Below are 22969 nucleotides of genomic sequence, written 5' to 3'. Positions count from 1 at the left end.
GTATCATTTTTTAGTGTAAAATTAGACATATGGAGTGGGGAATACTTTAGCGGGTTTTAAATCTCTTTTGTCCTGAAATCTGAGCAGCGGTTGGTAGGGAGTGGCCTCAATTTCTTAACAAAAAGAATAGCAAAGCAGAGGCCTAGGTTTTTTGTCTGGGCTGCACCTGAAGGAAGGAGCCTGAGACCCCCGGGGTGGGGGAGACAGCCCTGGTTTAGAGTGACAGCTGGAAAAGAGGTTTTAGGGTGAGTTTGAAGAGTTTGTATTGAGGTTTCAGTATAGAATTAGCCAAGCGTTTTTGTTTCTTTTGATTTGTAACTTACTTTGCTCTGCCTGTTCTTGCTTATTACCACTTAAATCCTACCACTTCCACTTAATAAAATCATTTTTATTTTCTGTCAAACCCAGTGTAAATAATTGTTACTGAAGGGGGTGAGGGTGGGGGCCAGCCAGTGTGCACATTCCCCCTTTTATTGTTAAAAGTGGCGTAGCTAATTCTTTGGGGTTTGATCCCATCTGGGGAGTGCTACCTTGGGAGGCTGGGCCCTAAACTGCACTCTCCATGGACCTGAAGAAGTTCAGTGTCTGTACTGCTTCTCGGTGAGGGCAGGGACCTCAGTTCGGGGCCTTGGCTGGGGGAGACCAGCAGAGCTGGCCCAGCAGGACCAGGCGGTGAGGAGCCTCAGGGAGCAGGAAGGCGAGTGGCAGTGGCTGTGTCAGCAACCCAGGAGGTACCCCCGAGGGGTCATCTGTGACTGCACCCTGTCGTAGACTCATATTCCATTTGTGGTCCACTCTGACCTCTAGATCCCTTTCTGCAGTACTCCTTCCTAGACAGTCGCTTCCCATACTGTAAGTGTGAAACAGATTGTTCCTTCCTAAATGGAATATTTTGCATTTCTCCTTATTAATCTTAATCCTATTTACCCCAGACTATTTCTCCAGTTTGTCTTGGCTCATTACAGTTTAGAATGAGAGGAAGGATGATTTGGGAATTAAGGCACTGACTGGGAATCAGGAGACCTGGATCAAATTCTCTGTGCTGCCACAGACTCCATGTGTGGCCTTGAACAAATCATTTAATCTTGCTAAATCTCAGTTCCCACTTATATAGTTCAGACCATGAGGTCTGCCAACGGGAGTGAGGGTATGTCTACACTACAGCGCTAATTCGAACTTAGTTCAAATTAGTTAATTCAAACTAAGCTAATTCGAACTAACGCGTCTAGACCTAAAAACTAGTTCGAATTAGCGTTTTGCTAATTCGAACTAGCAAGTCCACATTGAGTGGACTCTGAACCGGGCTTAAGGATGGCCGGAAGCAGTGCCGGCAGGACATAAGAGGAGGACTTAGAGCATGGAGATGCTGTCTCAGGCTAGCCGAGGGCTGCGCTTAAAGGGTCCCGACCCCCACCCCGGACAGACAGTTCTAAGAGGTGCCCCGCTTGAAAACCAGTCCTGGCTTGGATTGCCCGGAGTACCCACACTGGGCACATCACAGCACTCGGCCATCAGCCCGGCTGCACTTGCCGCAGGCTGCCATCTGGGGAGAGGGGACAATCGGGGGGCTGCAGGAGAGCTTCCACCCCCAGAAGCCCGCAGAGCCAGCCCAGTCCTCCCCATCGGGGGCTCGTACCCCATTCCTCCCTCACCTCCTTCCACTTACCCTTCCCTAGCCCCCCTTCTTATTGATGTACAAAATAAAGATAACGTTTCTTCCAACATTGACTCTGTCTTTATTGAACAAAACTGGGGGAGACTGGGAAAAGGAGGTGGGAGAGGGGAAGAGAAAGGCTGGGAGAGGGAAGGGCAACTAACATGATCAAGGGTTGGGAACAGGTCCCAGATGAAGAGAGGCTACAGAGACTGGGACTGTTCAGCTTAGAAAAGAGGAGACGGAGGGGGGACAGGATAGAGGTCTCTAAAAGCAGGGGTTGGGTGGAGAGGGTGCATTCAGAAAAGTTCTTCACGAGTTCCCATAAAGAAGGACTAGAGGACACCAAAGGAAAGGAATGGGTAGCAGGCTTCAAACTAGTAAGAGAAAGTTGTTGTTCTTCAGAAAGCAAATAGTTAACCTGCAGAACTCCTTGCTGCAGGAGGCTGTGAAGGCTACAACTAGAACAGAGTTTAAAGGGAAGTGAGATCAAGTCATGGAGGTTGGGTCCATGGAGTAGTCTTAGCCAGGGGGTAGGAGTGGTGTCCCTGCCCAAGGTTTGTGGAAGGCTGGAGAGGGATGGCACGAGACAAATGGCTTGGTCACTGTCTTCGGTCCATCCCCTCCAGGGTCCCTAGGATTGGCCGCTGTTGGCAGACAGGCTACTGGGCTAGATGGACCTTTGGTCTGACCCAGGACGGCCATTGTAAGCTCAGGGCTCAGGGTCGGGGGTCTCAGTGGACCACCTTGATTTTCATGCACACCTGCTCCTGGGTGGCCAGGCTGGCAGCTCTCCTGCCCTAGACGGCCACTTTCCTGTCCCTAGTGCGGAGATCGTGGACGAGGTCCACGAGGTCCGCACTAGCCCAGGAAGGTGCCCGCCTCTTGCGGTCCAGGGCAAGCTCCCGGGAGCCGCCAGCCTGGTCCCGGGAAGAGGGGGTCGGCTGGGGGGCATCGGGTGGGTGGCTCTGTGCCGTGCCAGGTGCAGGGTCTGCTGGCTGGTTGCTGGCAGGCTTGCACCTGACACGGGCACCGTAGCCAGCCCGTGCCCCTTTAAGGGGTCCGGGGCCGGGAAGGGGGCATAGAGTTTCCCTGGTGTTGGCCAGAGTGGCCACCAGGGAAACCTGGGGAGGGCTAGCCTCCCACTAGTTCGAATTAAGGGGCTACACACCCCTTAATTCGAACTAGTAAGTTTGAACTAGGCTTAATCCTCGTAAAATGAGGTTTTCCTAGTTCGAACTAAGCGCTCCGCTAGTTCGATTCAAATTCGAACTAGCGGAGCGCTAGTGTAGCGGCTATGAATGTTAGTTCGAACTAACGTCCGTTAGTTCGAACTAACATTGTAGTGTAGACATACCCTGAGAGGGTAAAGGTGGTAGGCCCCATGGTCTGAACTATATAAGTGGGAACTGAGTTTTAGCAACCTGGAGTCCTTGGCCCTTTTTAGGGAGCATGGAGCCAGCCACTCCCATCTTGCTCAGAGGCCCAGCAAGTCTGTCAGTCCTCTTCCTTTCCTCCACCCCCATAGATAACAGTATTTCCTTCCTAATATCCTTTGTCATGTGCATCCAGACTGTGAGCTCTGCAGGGCACCGGGGCTACGTCTACATTGACAAGATTTTGCGCAAAAGCAGCTGCTTTTGCGCAAAATTTTGCCACCTGTCTACACTGGCCGTGAGTACTTGCGCAAGAACACTGACGTTCTAATGTATAAAATCAGGGCTTCTTGCGCAAATACTCTGACGCTCCCACTCAGGGATAAGCCCTCTTGCGCAACTGTTCTTGCGCAAGAGGCCAATGTAGACAGGCAACATCAATGTCTTGCGCAAGAAAGCCTGATGTTTAAAATGGCCATCGGAGCTTTCTTGCGCAAGAGAGCATCTACACTGGCATGGATGCTCTTGCGCAAAAGCACATCTTTTGCACGAAGTCACATGCCAGTGTAAGCGCTGAGGAGTCCTGTGGCACTCCTCGCCGCTTTTGCAGATTCAGACTAACACGGCTACCCCTCTGATACTTGATGCCAGTGTAGACGCTCTCTTGCTCAAATACTCTAACGCAAAAACTTTTGCGTTAAAGAGTATTTGCGCAAAATCTTGCCAATATAGACGTAGCCAGAGTGTATGCAGAGTGCCATGGTGCTGCCATAATACAATCAATCATCATAATTAATACAACAGGCAAAACACACATTTCCTGGCTTATTGTGAATGACACAAGATGGATGGATAGGCACAATCAGTTAATTATTGAGTAAATTGTTGTAATTTACAACAACACATGATAACACATCCCGGCAACAGGGAAAGTGAAAGGCCATGGCTGTGCCCAAGCGGCCACCTTTAGAACTGGATGAATAATCAACTTTTCAGTAGAGGCCAGACCAAAACATAAGGGGAAATTGCTTCAGACTGAACTGCAAATTAAGAAAGAAGAGAAAAATAGTTTTAGGTCAAATTAATTTTTTCTGAGGGTAGTAAAATATTTTAAATGTAAGAAAATGTTGGGAAATTCCCAAACTGTGTCCTACTGAAACAGTCAAAATGTTTTGTTTTGGAAATACTAAAGTGAACCATTTTAACATTTCACACTTTTTAAACCAAGCCCTATTAGGTTAACCTGACTCAACATGGATTGCCACTTGCAAATACCAGTTGCATGAAAAATATCACCCAGCCCTAGTCACCAGATGAAATCCAAGGTCTTTCAACCACTCAACATCTAACCAGCCTTCTTACATGTTGGGCTCAAAAGTAACCAAATCCTCTGAGGCCAATTCAGGGTCTACTGCCCCAGGCAGGCGATTAAATAAGAAAAGCCCTAGCACCCGAACAACAAAAACCACCCACACAGTGTCCAGACTAACACTGGGACTCCTTATTGGTTTTGCTGAAACAGACTAACATGGCTACTGCTGAAGCCTGAATGCTCAGGCTTTACTTCAGATCCAAGCATTAATCACACAATTCTGTCTGACTTTCTTCACTTATTGTACTTCATTGCTTGGTGAACATTGGCACAGTTCTACTGTGTTCTCAGGATCTGGGGAGATTAAATACAAGAAAAAGTTAATGGTACGAAGCAGTAAAAGTTCAGATCTTTTGAATGGGATATTTATTTTTTTTAAACTTCTGGATGGTTATCTATAGCTGTAAAATATTTATAATAAATTTAAATTGTTATTGTTTTATTAACAGTGAGATTAAAACTGTGATTAATTGTGGCTTTTTAAAGCTGATGATTAGTTGCGATTATTTTTTTAATCGTTTGACAGCCCTATCTGATATATTAGCAGTACACAGCCCATGCTGGAGTACAAGTGTGATCTGTAAAGTCACAGGTGTAAAAAAGAGCTGAAAATGGCTAAGAATTTAAAATGGCTAAGCAACAGACTGAATCCCAGTGATGACTGAACTTGGAGATAGTCAAAAGCAAAAGAGCCCTTCCTCATTCCTGTAGCTATTTCCATAACATCACGTTGACTCAAGAGACACTGTAGGCTCCAGAGTGATGGTTGGGGTTCTTGTGTGGCCAGTTGCATTGATTTGTGAGTGGGTTGTGTTGTGCTGGAGAGTGGTGTGGATTTCTAGGGGTGGCACATGGGGAGTGCTTGTTGTGCTGAGGGCCTCCATGTGCTAGATGCTATTGCGAGTGCTGCTTGTGGTATGTGAGTGGTTGTGTTGACTCATGTCTCAGGAGGAGTTCTGTTGGGACACGTGTATCGATTTATGCAGGGTGGCATTTGGGCCAGGTAGTCCAGTCTCTGTGCAATCACCCTCATGCAGTGGAACTGCTGCCTGCAAATTAGCTGTAGAGAAAGGGGGTGACTGACTGAGTTAGCTCTCATATCACAATGGCCTAGGACTCTTGGCATGGCACACATATGTGCCTTACCCCAGCTGTACACCACCGGGGTATAATTTATAATGTCAAAATGGCTGAGAATTTAAAAATGGGACAGTATTAGACGGTGAAACCCAGTAATGATTCAACCTGGTAGTATTCTGAACCAAAAAAGCTTGGAGCTGCTTCCATCATTTCTCATTGTATGAGGATTACCAGTTAATTCGAGTTAAGGGGTTTTTCTCGGAGTACCACGTCTATACACGGCAAGTTAAATCGGGCTAGTCAATTTCCAAAATGACGACCAGCTGCGACTATGCTAATCAAGAGTGGGATATTTAAATCCCGTGCTTGATTTGCAACTTCGGTATGCTTCATTTGCCTCCCTACTTCGAAGTAGGGGGCAAGTGTAGATGTACCCTCACTGATTTAGACAGTTTAGATTTCAGAGGGACAGTCCAGGACTGACTGACTCAATCTAGTTACGGCATTGTGGCAGGATGAAGCCAGTGATTCCTGTAGAGTGCCAAGAGCTCTTTGCTGCCATTGAAGTCAATGCGTATCAAAGGATATCAGCACATCACAAAATCAGGCCCCTTGTTCACCATCTGCATTGAGTACAGTACAGTACTTCTCTTCATTTGGACAAAGACTAATAGTGTTAAACAAAAGAAATTCACTGTGCCAGTAGGATTACCGTACGTCTGTTTTTTCCCAGACATGTCCTCCTTTTCACTCCTTAAATCTCTGTCCAGTTGGGTTTTTTAAATAGCTAAAAATGTCCGGGATTTTGCCCACCAAAGGGGATCAGGAAGGGCGTGGCGGCACGTGCCTGTCACTCAAATCGAATGTTCAGAGCTGTGCGCCTGGACCATTAGCGGCCGCTCTGCGTATGTGCCCCAGCGCCTGGTGGGAAAAGCGCGTGGCCATAGTGGCAGTGGCTTCAGTGAGATCCAGGGCGGGTCCAATGTGGGGGGTGGGTTTGGCTCCTCCCACAGAGTCACCACATTACCCTCCGCCCCACTAGGTTATGTCCCCAGCTCTGCGGGAGGGGAGGGGCATTGGGTTAGAGCAGGGAGGCTGGGGATGCCTAGCTCTAGGGGAGGGGAAGGGCATAGGGCTGGAGGGTGCCTGGCTCTGGGGAAGGGGTGGGTGCATTGGGTTAGAGCAGCGGGCTGGAGGGTGGCTGGTTCTGGGGAGGGCAGAGGCACTGGATTAGAGCAGGGAACTGGGTATTAGAACTTCTGGCTTCTTTCCTTTCCTGTAGGTGGGCAGTGGGTCTCTTGCTTAGATATGGGGGGTTTACTCTCAGCTCTGTGAGGACTGTGGAGCGGGTGCTTGGTGAGGCAGGCAGGGGAAAGGAAGGGATTCTGGGAAGCAGGATTCCTGGGTTCCTTTTCTAGCCATTCCACTTCTCCCCTCAGTGCCTTTAACTTCATGCCCCAGGACAGGCCCCAGCAAGAAGCCTCCATGGCCCCCCACCCTCTCCTCCTGGCGCTGCAGCAGCCCAGGCTGCCAGCTGGTTGGCGACACTGCTGGAGCCTGCATTGCCATGTGTCTTGGGCCAGTGTGTCAGGGAAGCAGGAGCCAGGCATGCGTCATCCCCTCGCACCATGAGAGCCAGTGGAGGCAGCAGTATCCCTGGCAGAAGCAAGGCAATTGCCAGAACCCTGGCTCCCAAGCCCGGCCTTCTGTGCGAGTGGAGCAGCCGCTGCTGCAGCGACACTGACAGGCACCAGAGAAGCGGTGGCGAGAAGCCCAGCAGCAGCATCTGGTGTCCGAGTGGCCGTGGCTCTTGCGCTCGGGTCTCCACAGCGGACAGCAGCAGCAGCAGCAGCAGCAGCTGGGGCTTCCTGGTGAAGCCATCCAGTCCACTTCCTGGTGAAGCCATCCAGGTACACTGCAGCCCAGCTGCCGTGTGGAGGGTAGGGGAGCAGGGCTCAGCCAGCGAGCCCGGGGACCTGGTGTGTCTGTCAGTGCAATGTGGCAACAGGGTAAGAACAGCAGATTTAACAAGGTCAGTCAGTGAGGTTGTGATCCAGTATCTTTTCGGAGTGTGTGCCATACACTTTCTTATATTATATTATCACGTATACTCACTGTTATTTGTGGTATATAGTGTATCTATATCACACATTATTACAACGTGAGTTGGTAGATATTGATACAGACACACTCCCTCTCAGGGATGTCCTCTTTTTTGAAAGTTCAAATGTGGCAACCCGATCACTAGGTAGAATCCATGGATTCCTATACTACTATGTCTCTGTCTAGTTTATTTATTTGGGGATATGTTTAGCCATAATTAAATTATATTGATGCACCATTTACACAATGTTTTCATTAATTCGCCCATGGGAGCTGCCTGCAAACTCTCTCTTAAAACAATGCAAGAATTTTCATCAGACAATTGTATAGCCCCTTTTAATGGTAAAATAATGATTCTTTGATTCTTGTAGCTTCTATTTAAAATGGGATGGCTGGGATTTATTTTGGAAATTTCCTGAAATAGACTAAATTCTAATCTGTTGTTGTTGTGAATAGTTAATTCTCTATTATTGTGTATGTGTTTCTGATTGTATAATAATCAGGTAGTTTACAACCTTGATGACCAATTGGCGAAGCAGCAAGAGAATTCAACAGCAAGGTAGATTGCTAGGCTCAATCAAAAAATAATATAACAGATTTTGAATCTCTTTTTCAAAACAATGTAGCAAATATACATTTGCATCAAGGACTTACAGACTGAATACACCATTTTAAAATGTATGCTACAGTGTGATTAGAAATGTCCCATGAATGCCTGTATTAACTTGATGTATTTGGGCTACTGGGCTAGTTATAAGCTTGAAAATTTAGCATTTGACAAAAAGATAATGAGGATAATTCTAGAATTAAATTCATAATACGCTTGGTAGCCATCTGAAAAAAACCTTATAGTCAGTGTAAATCTGTTAATTTTTTGAAATTCATGAGTTCTCATTCTTTAAAAAAATCATATATGCAATTTTGTCAGTAAGCAATGAAAATTGAAAGTATTAATGACTGTGACATTGATGTCAAATCCCAAACTTCTATTGAAAATCCAAGGGAAATTTATTTTCAAGTACCATATAAAAGATTCTTCAATTCACTCATAGGAGTTTGCATCCAATTTATTATATATCCAAAAGAACTATATTACATGTGAGGGCTTTTTTCCCCCAACATAGTCCTGCACTATGATTTACCTTGTGCAGTAATCCCCCTACATCCATTCATTATCATTTTAAAGATGACTTCACCTAGTGGTTCCCGCTTCCTCTTTTCTCAATGTTCCACCTTATATTCCCAAATACCATTTTCTAGGAATAAACAGAAAACCTTTTGGAAATACATAACATGGGACATTGTTTAGGGATAGAGGAGTGTAGAGGGGCTGCGAATGAGGTGTTCTTCATCAGAGGGTTAAAGCTGATGGCATGTCTTGGAAGGGATATAAAATCTCAGGTGGTATGAATGGGAAACAAGGCCTTAGGCAGAGTCCCTTCAGAATGTCTAGTTCCTTTGGCACTGCTAATTCCTGGGCCAGATTTTTTAAGGTATTTAGGTACCTAAAGATTCAGATGGGTACCTTATGGGATTTTCAAAAATGCCATACCATAATACGAGTTACAGGCCTACTTGCTTTCAAAAATCCAATTAGGCACCTACCTGCGTCGTTAGACATCTAAATGCCTTTGAAAACTTTGCTTTTTAATACTTCTTCTGTGTCTGCCCAGCAAGTAACAGAGATACTTGCAGTTTTTTTCTCCCCCTGGGGGAGCCAGACAATGTCCTTTGCATACTTCTGTGAACTCACAGGCCATGGCCAAACAGTATTATGGATTTGCTTCAACACAGAGTCGATTAGGAATAGTTGCTTTTATTAATCTCACTATGTCACTACGTCACTACTATTACAGGTTTATTACTGCCAAATGGTTACCCAGCTACTGCGAAGTGACACATCAATAAGCAGAGCCAGAGCAATGCATAAAAGAATAACAGGCACTTGAAATGCTTACATTCCTTCAGTCTGTGGGGAGTTCCGTTCCTGTTACCTTGCACCAGGGTTGCAGTAGACGTGGCTCCAGCTAGGGGAATCCAGGGCACCCTCCGAGGTCTAGGTCCCTGGTGAGACTTACTGGGCACGGGACTCCCTACACTAGTTATATTTCAGTTGTTTACCGGGTGTGCGCACACTGGCTCAATGCCACTCTTATCACTCTTATTAGATGTGACCAATGTCAAACTTGTTTACCACTTAGTAGTTTCCCAGCTCAAGTGCATGGGTTAAAGCTGATAAGGGCCAGCTGCTGTTTGTGCTTGCAGGATCCCACGCTATGTACTCCAATGATTCCATCCTAACTAGCAGGCCCCACCTATTGGTTTTTATGTGACAACTTCCAAGTTGGTTTTCTGTTTGCTTGCTTGCTTGTTTGATACCCCTTATCCTGCAAATGATCATGCAAGTCTCTAGGCATATAACTGATTAATTTACTCACATAAACGTTATTTCAACATGCAATTTGAAAAGACTAGGTACCCCAGAACTTGCGTACCTAATGCTGAGCATACATCTAGGCATCTAAATTAGCTGTTCATTTAATACCATTTGGAAAAATTGGCCTGTGCTCTTAATTAACAAAAAAAGCTCATCATTATTTAGTGTTTGTATCTACCCAGGATAGTAATTACAGAATTGCATATTATGATCCTTCTTCTAGTAATTGTTTAAACTAGAAGCCATACAACCCTGAATGGTGCTACTTTTACAAAGTGCACTGAATCAAGCCATGCCTTAGCTTTATTACAGCACCTTAGCAATGCATCAATACAACTAAAACCAGGTTCAACGCTGACTCTCTTCCATGTCCAGTCTTCTATTCTTGTTTCAGTTCATGTCAACATAATAATAATAATAATAATCCCTGAAAATTACTTTGCACTGAACAACACACACCGTAAATAGTACTTCTCTTATTCCTAGTAAAGAGCAGCAAGGCGGAAAATTTACAATTTCCCACTTTGATCAAATATAAAGTAATTCAAAGCAAACAGGATAAATACAAGTTTAATCTTGGCACACATGTAAAATTGTTATATAAAAATGCAATACAACAATGTTTCAGTGAAGAGCCCTGATATTATTATTTAAGCTATTTTTCTCCTGCACATGTGTTTATTTAGTGGGCACAAGATATTGACCCAGTCCTATCAGCATCACTAGCAGACAGAGGCTCAGATTTTTCAATATATTGAAACATAGCTGCGCTCAGCATTGCAATCTCTAACTTATTTAGGAGCCTAATCTCATTTTTCAAAGGGATTTAGGCACTTCAAAGCCCGAGGTCAATGTTACTAGCAATGGAGTCAATGGGCCAGATCCTGTAGTATTGTATAGTTGTGGACTAACATGTTTTCTTTAAAAAAGAAGAGAAAAACCATGGCTTTTTGTAGTGGCCTTTAATTTTATGAACAGCATCTGCAATGAGCTGCTAATAATAATACAGCATGCCATCAGGGTTTTGCACCTATTTACATATAAATAGTTCTCATCAGAGCTGGCTACCAACAATGGTTAATTTAATTTATTGTCCTTTGGCAAGTGAATAGTCATTGGTTTCCTAGCACTTTTAACCTTGGCAAACCCTTGGGAAATAAAAATTAGATTGAGAGAAAATTACTAGTGGTGGAGAACAGTATAAAAGTGACAGTAGCATATATAAACCTCAGGCAGCAGTGGAATAAAGTGTCATATTATTGTATGCTGTCTTCTAAAGTTCAATATTGCTTTCTTGATTTACACTTCTGTAATTTTTTCTCAGTAATTTTTCTTGCTTTGGGGATCCTTGCACATAACTTTATGCTTTTTAGCTGGGAGGAAGGATTAACCTACTTAGCATGAAAATCTATCAGAATCCGTAAGAGCAAGAAAGCAATGTGCAACCAACAACAGCTAAACAAGGAGACAGTTACTGACCATTAGTGACTGAACACTACAATGAGAATATTTGCTCACCGCTCCTACATTGCTTGCATGGTAATATACGAGAAGAGCTGGATCACAGATTCTGAAGCCCTAGGAGAAAACTCTATGCCCAGAGCCATGCCTTTACTTTTGGCTGTCTTCTGGCTTTCACGTCAAATGCAAAAATTATCATTAACACTGGTGTGTCAATGCAGTGAAGTCAAAAGTTTGGATAATTTAGATAATAAAGATCATGAATTTAATAATAAAGACTGACATCTTCAGGTTGCTGGGTATGCTAATAATTTGATAGGCTTAGTAAAATACAAAGATGTAATTTTTTCATAGTTCAATGTGATTCTTTGTCACAAAACAGGAAAGATAATAAAAGTCACAGGAGTATGTCCATTGAGCCAGAGATGAGTCATGTAGTGAGCTCAGGGGAAAGGTTTGCCATTGGAGAAGGAAGAACAGGCTTGTTTGTGGAAGAGTAGCAAGGAGATCTGGGTTCAATTCCCCACTCAGTATATTTATTTATTTTAACGACTTGCACTGATGGAAAATTTAGGAATCCCAGTCACGGATCAGTATCCCATTATGCTACTTATTCAACACACATGAAGAGAGAGATAGTTGTCACAGACTCCTATTTGACCTTCGGCAAGTCATTTAATCTCTGGGTCTCAGTTCCCTGATGATACTCATTCCTTTCTCCCACCTCATGTTTGCCTCATCCTTTTAGACTGTAAGCTCTATCTGTTACTAGGGGCACGTTTACACAGCAGGGCAAAAATCAAATTAAGCTACGCAGCCTTATCAATTGCGTAGCTAAAGTTGAAATAGCTTAAGCCGGGCTTTTGGCACTGTCTACACAACTTGAAGTTGAAAGAAGAAGCCTCTTCCTTCGACTTCCCTTACTCCTTGTAAAATAAGGGTTACAGGAGTCAGAGTAAGAAGTTCTCCAGCTCAACATTATTTTGAAATAATGGCTTGCAGAGTAGTCACACTATTTGTTATTTTGGAATAACTTCAGTTATTCCAAAATAATGCTGCTGTGTAGACATAGCCTAAGTGTTTGTGCAATGCCTAGCACAAGAGGGCTCCAATTTTGGATGGAGCTTTTAGACACTGCTATCCCCCCAAAAATGATGATGATGTCAATAGGCCAAAATGTGGCCCTATACGTTCACCACTAAGTCGCAACTGTACTGTTGTCAAATTCTGTTCATAGAGAGTGAAACAGCCTGAGGTGAACAGCCCAACACGATACCTATGGACCTCAGTTTTCAAATAGATTAATTCTGTCCACTGGTGAGTTATGGGATAGGGGAAGATTATAGTCTCTCTCTCTCTCTCTCTCTCCTTTGATATATAGTGTTCATTTCTAGAGGCATTTCTTACTGCTTTCATGTGCAAGGTGTTTCCTAAACCATTCCCAGCCCCTCTAGCCCTCTCCAATATTATTCTTACTCGTCTGTTTTTTGTAGTTAATGCTTAAGTTGGATCAGCTCCTCTGTCTTCCACATATCATATCATATTTCATTATTAGAGTTTGTCTCATTTCCCCAGCTGGTATCTGTGGAGGAGAAATTGTCCTGGACAATTCTTCCAACATTAGTTTTGCACATAAAACTTATTGGGTTACCTGCAGTATTTGGCATGACATAAAATCCAAGTAGGCGTTTTTTGCAATTGTTCTAAAGTCCAATTATTACATGAATTGATCTGCTGAAGTTGCCTTCTTATAATGACAAAGCAGCTACAGATACATAGAAGTGAACTGTTCTAAAAATCCAGGTTGTAAAATGAAGAATTCGGTAATGTAAAGATGTGATATCCCTAAATCCAGCTACATACACAAAACATTATCACTTTATGTGGTTCTTTGTAACATGCTGTCCTAGTATTTTTGAAGAGATATAAAAAAAAATCCTCAGCCTAAGTTTACTTTCTTCTGAGTTGCTCCACCAAGACAAGGGGGACTTTAAACCGCCTGGAATTAAGAGATGTGGAGTTTTCAGCTTCAATGAGTGTGAATTGGCTGAAAATTCCAAACACGGAGACATCAATACTAAAAATGAAAGGAGAAACCTCAGTTGGGGTGAGATATTTGTCTCTCTTCCTGAGGAATATGATTCCATTTTGTCAAGGAAGTCCATAGCCTAGAGATATTTCCAGCTCCTCAATTGCTTCTGGATTTTCAATTAGTATTGGTAGCTAAAATCTTCTTTTCTATCTGCATTTGTACACCTATACATGACATAGTTCTTGCCACTGTAACTCATGCCTACACATAGGAAATTATTTCAAAATAAGCAAAATTGAAATAATATCTCTGGGTATGTCTACACTTGCCCCCTAGTTCGAACTAGGGAGGCAAATGAAGCATACCGAAGTTCCTAATGAAGCGTGGGATTTAAATATCCTACACTTGATTACCATATTCACGTCCAGTCACCATTTTAAAATGCTGGTAGCCCGAATTAACTCGCCGCGTGTAGACGCGGTAGTCCGATCCAAAATCCTTCCCTCAAATTAACTGTTAATCCTCATTGCATGAGGAGTAACAGTTAATTCGAGGGAAGGTTTTTGGATCAGACTACCACATCTATAAGAGGAGAGCTAATTCGGGCTACCGGCATTTTAAAATAGCGACCAGCCACAAATATGCTAATCAAGCACAGGATGTTTAAATCCTGCGCTTCATTAGCAACTTCGGTATGCTTCATTTGCCTCCCTAGTTCGAACTAGGGGGCAAGTATAGACATACCTTTTGGATTTAACAAAATCAAAATAGCGTGTTCCCATTACGGGGAAGCATTGAAATTAGTGAGAATTATTTAGAAATAGCACATCCACACTGATTGGAACCTGCCTCAGACTTAGAGCCCTGGGAAGAACTCTGGGGAGGGCACCAGGAGGGCAGAGACTTCCTGTGGCTGCTTGGTCAGGCAAGCCGCGACGTGTGTTTTCAGGGGCTCCTCTCTACAGCCACATCTCACATGTCACTCCTCCACTGTCTCCCCCCTGTGGGATGCCAAATGGTGCAGTATGCTCTGATTGACCTTGCAGATGCCACAGCACTCAAAGCATGGAGCCAGAGCTGCTGCAAAGCAGTGCCAGGCACACAGGCCTTGTGCTGTGCCTCATGGAACAGTTGATCCAGACTGCCCACATGCTGCTCTAGCAGGACAAAGACCAGCCTGGACTGCAGGCCCTGATCATCCAGGTCATCCACATTCCTCCTGTTACAGCACATGCCCCTCAATCGCCTGGACACTACGGAATGCCGCTTCTGGTAGAGGGAGACAAGCTCGGACTGGTGGGACCACATTGTCCTGCAGCTGTGGGATGAACCAGCAGTGGCTGTAGAACTCCTACATGTGGAAGGCTACCTTCCTCAAGCTCTGTGAGTGGCTCGCCCCTGCCCTCAGGTGACAGGACACCTGCATAAGACCCACCATCCCCCTACAGAAGCATGTCATTATCCCCCTCTGGAAGCCATGCTGGACAGCTATTGTTCCATCAGGAACCAGTTCGGCGTAGGGAAATCCACAGTTGGGGCCAAGCTCCTGCAGGTAGCCAAGGCCATCAACCAGGTGCTGCTATGGAGGGTCATCACTCTGGGCAACGTGGACCCCATCATGAATGGCTTTGCTGCCATGGGCTTCCCCAGCTGTGGTGGCCATAGACAGCATGCACATCTCCTTCCTGGCCCCTGACCACGATGGCTCAGACTACATAAACAGGAAGGGGGACTTTCCAATGGTGCTGCAGGCCCTCGTGGATCATAAGGGATGCTTCACTGACATCAACATTGGATGGTCAGGGAAGGCACACGATGCCCGCATCTTCCAGAAGTCATGACTGCTCCAAAAGATACACGAAAGCACTTTTCCCCCCAGTTGTACCATCAGAACTGGGGAGGTGGAAATGCCCATCTGCATCCTGGGCGACACAGCCTACCTCTTGCTACCCTGGCTAATGAAGCCGAACATGGACAGCCTAGACCCCACCAAGGAGTACTTATATATGGTTGTGACTATTTTCTTCCACTATTTGATCTGAGGAAGTGGGTCTGGCCCACGAAAGCTCATCACCTAATAAACCATCTTGTTAGTCTTTAAAGTGCTACATTGTCCTGCATTTTGCTTCAATTCCACAGTGAGCATGTGCCACATGGTGGTAGAGTGTGCGTTTGGTCATTTAAAGGGGAGGTTCTGTAGTCTCCACACCTGTCTGGACCTCAGTGAGCGCAACATCCCCTTTGTGGTGGTGGCCTACTGTGAGACTTTTCTACCAGGGCGGGGGGGCAGAGGCTGAAAGGCTGGCCAGAGCATACGAGCAGCTGGACACCAGCGCCATATGGAGAGCACATCAAGGGGCTGTGCTCATCAGGGAGGTCTTGAGGAGAGTTTTATCCAAAGCCTGCTGCAAGACTCTCCCCCGTGCCTCTCCACAAGGGGCTCCTGCATTCCTTCTGTGTGCCTTTCCTCCCCTCCCCCCTTCCCCTTCCCACCCTTCCCACCTTCTCCCCTCGACTGCAGAGCAAAGTTTGTTTGTGACTGTTTATTGGGGGGATGTACAACAGGGGAGGAACTAGGGGAAAGATCCTGGAATGGGGGAGGAGGAGAGAGAAGGATTCAGGGATGATGCTGGGACTGGCACCTGACTTGGGTACCTCGGTGGGTCCCACTGCCTCATGTTCTGGGGCTCTGGTGATCCCTGGTAGGGGTAGGAGGGGAAACCATGGGGTACGGAGAGATGGCTGGTGGCCCACTCCATGCATGACCCCATGCGCTCAATCTCCTCCTCCACAACCCCACCCTCATGGAGGCTGACACTGGCCAGACTCCATGATGACAGTGGGGAGGTGACCAGCCCCCCTCCCAGGATGGCATCCACCTGTTCGAAGTAGCAGCATGTGTGTGATGCCATCCCAGAGCATCTGCTCTGCTCCCTGGCCAAGTGGTAGGCCTGGCAGAGCTTCTTCACCTTCATGCAGACCTGGTCAAGGGTCTGGTTGTGGTCTTTGTTGGCAAGGCTGGCGGTGGTCTGATCATAGACATCCACATTCCTCTTCCTGGTGTGGAGATCCTGGAGGTTGGTCTCCTCCCTCCCCAGACCTTGATGAGGTCGAGGAGCTCCACACGCTGTAGCTTTCCTGTATCCTTGGCTAGCGGCAGTCAAGGGAGCAGCAGAAGTGCTTACGGCTGTAGGAGACTCTGAGGGAGCATTGGGGTCTGTCATGGCTCCTTCGGATCCTGCTGTGTGGCATGGAGCTGGCAAAGTTGGCCATATGGCATAAGCCCTTCTCCAGCCCCCTGGAGTTTTAAGCTCTGCAGGAGAAGGGGAGCAGTGGAGATGGCAGATGTGGCCAGAGCAGACAGAAGTGCAGATGTGAGAGGCCTCTGGAGGCCAATTATTTTGAATTGGGAGCACTGTATTGTCCACACTAACACTATGCTGAAATAACAATTTTGAAATAAGCATTATTCCCCGAGGAAAGCAGGAGCACAGATTTCGAAATAACCAGCCCCTTATTTCAAAATAATGGGCTTAGTCCGCTTATTATTTTGAAATAAGGAGGGTTATTTTGAAATAATGCCCTAGTGTAGACCAGGGCCTTGTGAACTCTTACCAAAACACATAGTTCCCCAAGAGACAGTTTGGACATTTTTGCTACTGGAGAGTATAACCACCTACATCCCTAGTAGAATCTGCCAGAAAGAATATTCAGCACCTCTTCTGTGATGGTGCTTATTTTGCTTATTTATATCCTGGAAGAGCGCATACTGTATGCACTGAAAAGGCAAATGCAAAAGAACAGTTCAACCACATAAATGTGTGAATGACCTTTTGTATCAGCCAGTCAGCTCTTTGGTTGGGCCTGAAAATGGCAAGATTTGAAATAATTCAAGAGACCCATGGTTCCTCCCCCACCAATTCCTCTGCAACCTTATCCAAAAAGGGAAGAATATGTATATTGCATTCCATGTACATCTCCAGATAATGTAATCAAACCTTGTCTTGCATGTCACAAGGTTGCATATCTTAATCTGACAGGGCCACCATTGCTGTTTATCTCAGGTCAATTACAGGTGCAAATTTATAACCAGCACTGCAAATAATGATGGATAACACTATGCAAATGTCCATGTCTCAATGAAGCTATTTTACTACAATGCCCCATGTTCTTTGATAAAAATACTCAGACATTTATTTTGCCAAGGTTGAAACAGTTACCATATACTGGAGATTGATACACCACCATCATTGCTTATTAAATAAGTAAATTTCTCAAGGAGAACATGAGACAACACCGTCAGAACAAGGTAAGCGGTAAATATTTTCACTGCCTTCTGTGTAAGGTTGTGTGCATTTCCCTGGCCTCTGAGGTGGTAAAGTTTGCGGTTGACACTAAACTGTTTAAGATAGTCAAGACAGAAGCAGACTGTGAAGAACTTAAAAAAGATCTCACCAAACTGAGTGATTGGGCAACAAAATGGGAAATGAAATTTAATGTGGATAAGTGTAAAGTAACACACATTGGAAAAAATAACCCCAACTATACGTACAGTATGATGTGGGCTAATTTGGCTACGACAAATCAGGAAAGAGATCTTGGAGTTATCATGGATAGTTCTCTGAAAACTTCCACACAGTGTGCAGCGGCGGTCAAAAAGGCAAATAGGATGTTGGGAATTATTAAGAAAGGGATAGAGAATAAGACACAGAATATCTTACTGCCCCTGTATAAAACTATGGTACGCTCTCATCTTGAATACTGTGTACAGATGTGGTCTCCTCACCTCAAAAAAGATATTTTGGCCTTGGAAAGGGTTCAGAAAAGGGCAACTAAAATCATTAGGGGGTTGGAATGGGTCCCATATGAAGAAAGGCTAAAGTGACTTTTCAGTTTAGAAAAGAGGAGACTGAGGGGGGATATGATAGAGGTATATAAAATCATGAGTGGTGTGGAGAGGGTGAATAAAGAAAAGTTATTTATTAGTTCCCATAATAGAAGAACTAGAGGACACCAAATGAAGTTAATGGGTAGCAGGTTTAAAACTAATAAAAGTAAGTTCTTCTTCACACAGCTCATAGTCAACCTGTGGAACTCCTTGCCAGAGGAGGCTGTGAAGACTAGGACTATAACAGTTTAAAGAGAAGCTGGATAATTCCATTAATGTCTATTAGCCAGGGGATAGAAATGGTGTCCCTGGCTTCTGTTTGTCAGAAGCTGGCGATGGATGGCATGAGGCAAATCACTTGATCATTGTCTTTGGTCCAACCCCTCTAGTGCACCTAGTGCTGGCCACTGTCAGCAGACAGGCTACTGGACTATATGGACCTTTGGTCTGACCCAGTACAGCCATTCTTATGTTCTTATGTTAATAGGTATGTGTCAACTTCGGGGGTGTTAAAAATCACCTTTATTGGGTGTAGGATGCTTTCTGGGAAGGACTCTCCATTGTGCTGTCAGGGTTTGCACTATTCTGAAGTTCTCGGTATAACCTCAGTGTGTCACAGTTTATGGTAGGAGCACCCGGTTAAAGACACAATTTCCATATGATTGGCTGATAAAAAAACAAAAACATATAATATATATGTCCACATTTTTCAAAGTGTTTTTAGTGATTTTCAGTGCTCAGCTTGAGACACCAAGAAGAAGAAATTTGATTTTCAGAAAGTGATGAACAATTATCCTCCAAAATTCAAGCCCTTTCAAGGTACGCTTCAGAAGGATAGCTGAGTTAGTCAAAAGTAACGTTAGTTCGAACCAAGGGGTTTGGTTCGAACGAACGTGTCCTGGCGCGCACTTTCACTTTCGAAACAGCTGTTGAGCAGAGTAACGCGCCGGCGAGATCATGCTAATGAAGTGAGGGATATTTAAATCCCCGCTTCATTAGCAATTTCGGTCGCCTACATTTGCATCCCTAGTTAGAACTAGGGTGTAACTGTAGAAGTACCCCAATAGGTTTCTGTGTGTTGCCTTGTAGGGTATCTGACTTGTGTCCATTAATTCTTTCCCATAGAGATTGTGTTGTTTCAAGCCAATTCCACAAGCCCAATTCACAGGGAATTGTTGGAATTTAACTTCATTTACAAGTTTGGGAGCCATCACAAAGGCATGAATAAAGACATCACCTGACTAGCACACTACCTTCCACATCCTAATAACTTAACCAACCAAATAATGGGTACTTAAGAACAATTTGCAGCTTCTCTACCTGCTTCATGTAACATGAACATTCTAATTCACTATTTTTTCCCCTTCTTCCTCCCCCCACCCCCACAACCCCTATTTATTTTGGAACTGGACTTTTAATACTCCACTCATCTGAAGAAGTTGCTTGTACCCATGAAAGCTCATGATAGACAACCACCTAACCTCAGGAAGATTCTTACTAACAGCCACAGGACAGACCACATTAATACCAACCCTGGAACTTTCCTTTGCAACAAACCCCGTTGCCAACTTTGTCCACATATTTACTCTGGTGACACCATCACTGGACCTAACCATGTCAGTTATATGATCAAGAACACATATTCCTGTTCATCCAGAAATATAATTTATGCCATCATGTGCCAACAGTGTCCTTCTGCTATGCATATTGGACAGACTTCTCAGACACTTCGCCAAAGAATTAATGCCCACAAATCAGACATCAGACATCTTCACAAGGAAAAACCAGTTGCTTTTCATTTCAACCTACCTGGATATAGTATTAATGACCTTACTACATGCATCTTACTTCAAAGAGACTTTAACACCAGATTACAGAGGGAAACTTCAGAACTTTCTTTCATGTTTAAATTTGACACTTTACAAATGGGCCTTAACAAAGATGCTAATTACCTTAACCATTACAAAGATAGCTTCCCCACTTATCACCCCTGATTAGCCATTCATTGACTCATAAATAGCTATTCCCTCCTTCCCTCTCCCTCACCATCACTTAAAGTGGTATCTGCACCATACCATGTTGAGGGAAGACAATCTCCCGCTGACAGAGCTTCCATCTCTTGTTCAAGTGGAGTAATTATGCTCATGGTAGAGCATGTCTGGTGCAGGTGCACCAATGTAGTGCAGTTGTGTAGACTCACTGTTTTGTGCTTGGATGGAAGTGGCACTGCATGCCTTACAGCTACAATAATGTGTCCTGTTTGTGTTTCTGCTACAGATAGTTTTTATTCTATATCAGTTGATTTACTTGCAATACCCTGGGTGCATCCCTCTTACTGAATCAGGCTTACGCCTAGTGCATTGCTTAATGATCCTCATTCCTAGGCTTAGTTGTGGGCAGGGCCGGCTCGAGCCATTCCTGCACCCTGGGCAGCAGGTGCATGACACATGCGTGGCTCCGACCCCGGGCGCATGGCGCATGCACGGCCCTGCCCCCTGGTGTGCTGCACACCTTACAGCTGCAATCAGGCACATGGTGCCTGATTGCAGCTGTAAGGGATGCCGCACAGCCCCCAGCCCCGGACGTGTAGCGCCTGATGGCAGCTCTAAGAGGTGCCTTGTGGCTGGGCGTGAAGCACCCCTTACAGCTGCCATCAGGCGCCTTCCATAGGTTGGCGTCCTGGGCAGCTGCCCGGCTAGCCCGCCTCTTAATCCGGCCCTGGTTGTGGGCCTGCAACTGTGACGTTTGACACAACTGGCAGAATTCTAAAGTGTGCACAGGACTACTCCATCCTAAACAGAGATTTGTTTGCTACATTAAATATGCAATTTGTCAATGGGGGCAATTCTTCTACCCCACATTGCACTACTACCCCCAAACTCCACTCTTCCTGCTTAAGGAGGACTAAAAAGAGGAGCCTCGTGGCTGTGCATCTGGATCTATTCACACAAATTATACTTCGACCTAATGGAACACCTGTACGACAGAAGCTGTGCTATCTAGCGTTCTCAGTCATGGAGGCTGTATCACAAGAGTTATAAATAGCTGATACAGAATGATATTACTGAAGAGATTGTATAGTGGTGACAAAGAAGAAAAGTGTCTTTTGTCTTTGTGTAGGCAAAAAGGAGCTCAATATAGCCCTTGTGATTGACAGCCATCCGCTTCCACATATAGAAGAAATGTTTGCGGAATTTCACAGCACAAAGATATTTCCAACTCTTGATCTACAGAACACACAGCACTAATTTATACGACAGGAGGACAGCAGCGATCTCACAGCGTTTATTATGCATGATGGACTATTCTGCTTTAAATGTGTGCCATACAGACAAGCACCAACTCCCAGCGCTTCCCAAAAATGATGTCAGCAATTCTAAAGAACCAGTCTGGAGTCAGAGTAACAGAGATCTACAGGACCTGTACTGGGAACTGGAAATAGATGCTTGAGTTGAAAACCATGCGTTATTTGCTAGTTACATGACAAGATTGTGATGGGGTGAACTATGCCGCTATTTTAGCCTGGTCCTCTTTAAGCTTGCCATTGATTTTATAGGTCCATTTGACAACACAATGAGTGACTGTTGTTATGCAACTACCCTACACAACTGCGTCATTAAGGTTACGGCTACACTGCAGCACTGTTTTGGGATACTGGAAGTATCCCAACCAGAGCTGGCTTTAGGAAGTGCAGGGCCCAATTCGAACAATTTCGATGGGGCCCCACAGCAATTTTGGTTGAGCAAAAAAAAACATGGCACAAAAAATCCCCTGCCAACACACACACACACACACACACACCTCCCACGGTGCAAGAAAACCCTGAGCTAAACTCTCACCTCCTGTGGAGCAGGCAGCCAATACACTTCTCCTCCAGGGCCAGCAGGGGTGGCAGATTTGTATAATTTTTGGTGGTGCCCCATTAGCCACACCCCCTGACCCCTGTTAACCACACCCAACCCCCATTAGCCACAATCCCTGACTCCTGTTAACCACGCCCCGACCCCCATTAGCCACACCCCGCTGATCCCCGTTAACCAGGCCTCTGGAGGTAACACGCTCAGGGCAAGATGGACACATGACCAGAAGTAAAAGGTGCCATGTCACCCCTCTCGAAGGACTTTTCCCACTATCCTCCTACCAATAGGGATTAATTTGGCCCCCACCAAACCCCCCTCATGCAACTATCCTGCAATTGCATGAACCCAATGTGTGTGACATTTACTCAGGGGCAGAGAGGCTGGGGGACATGTTCCCTCAAAGGCTATGTCTACACTCGTGGCTTCTTGCGCAAGAACCCACAGAGCAGCCACACTGCCCGCCTGCTCTTGCGCAAGGAAATTTACAGTATGGCATGGTAAGAGAGGGTGTCTTGCACAAGACCTATGCTCTTTTCTAACAGGTGTAAGCTCTCTTGCGCAAGAGATGGCAGTGTGGATGGTTGGCAGGGATTTATTGCACAAGAAACTCCTATGGTTAAAATGGCCATCGGAGCTTTCTTGTGCAAGAGAGTGTCCACACTGCCATGGATGCCCTTGTGCAAAAGCACAGCTCGCACATGGCAGT

This window comes from Pelodiscus sinensis, chromosome 16 (genome assembly GCF_049634645.1).
Source record: "Pelodiscus sinensis isolate JC-2024 chromosome 16, ASM4963464v1, whole genome shotgun sequence".
Taxonomy (NCBI): Eukaryota; Metazoa; Chordata; order Testudines; family Trionychidae; genus Pelodiscus; species Pelodiscus sinensis.
This window is presented reverse-complemented; position numbering follows the sequence as displayed.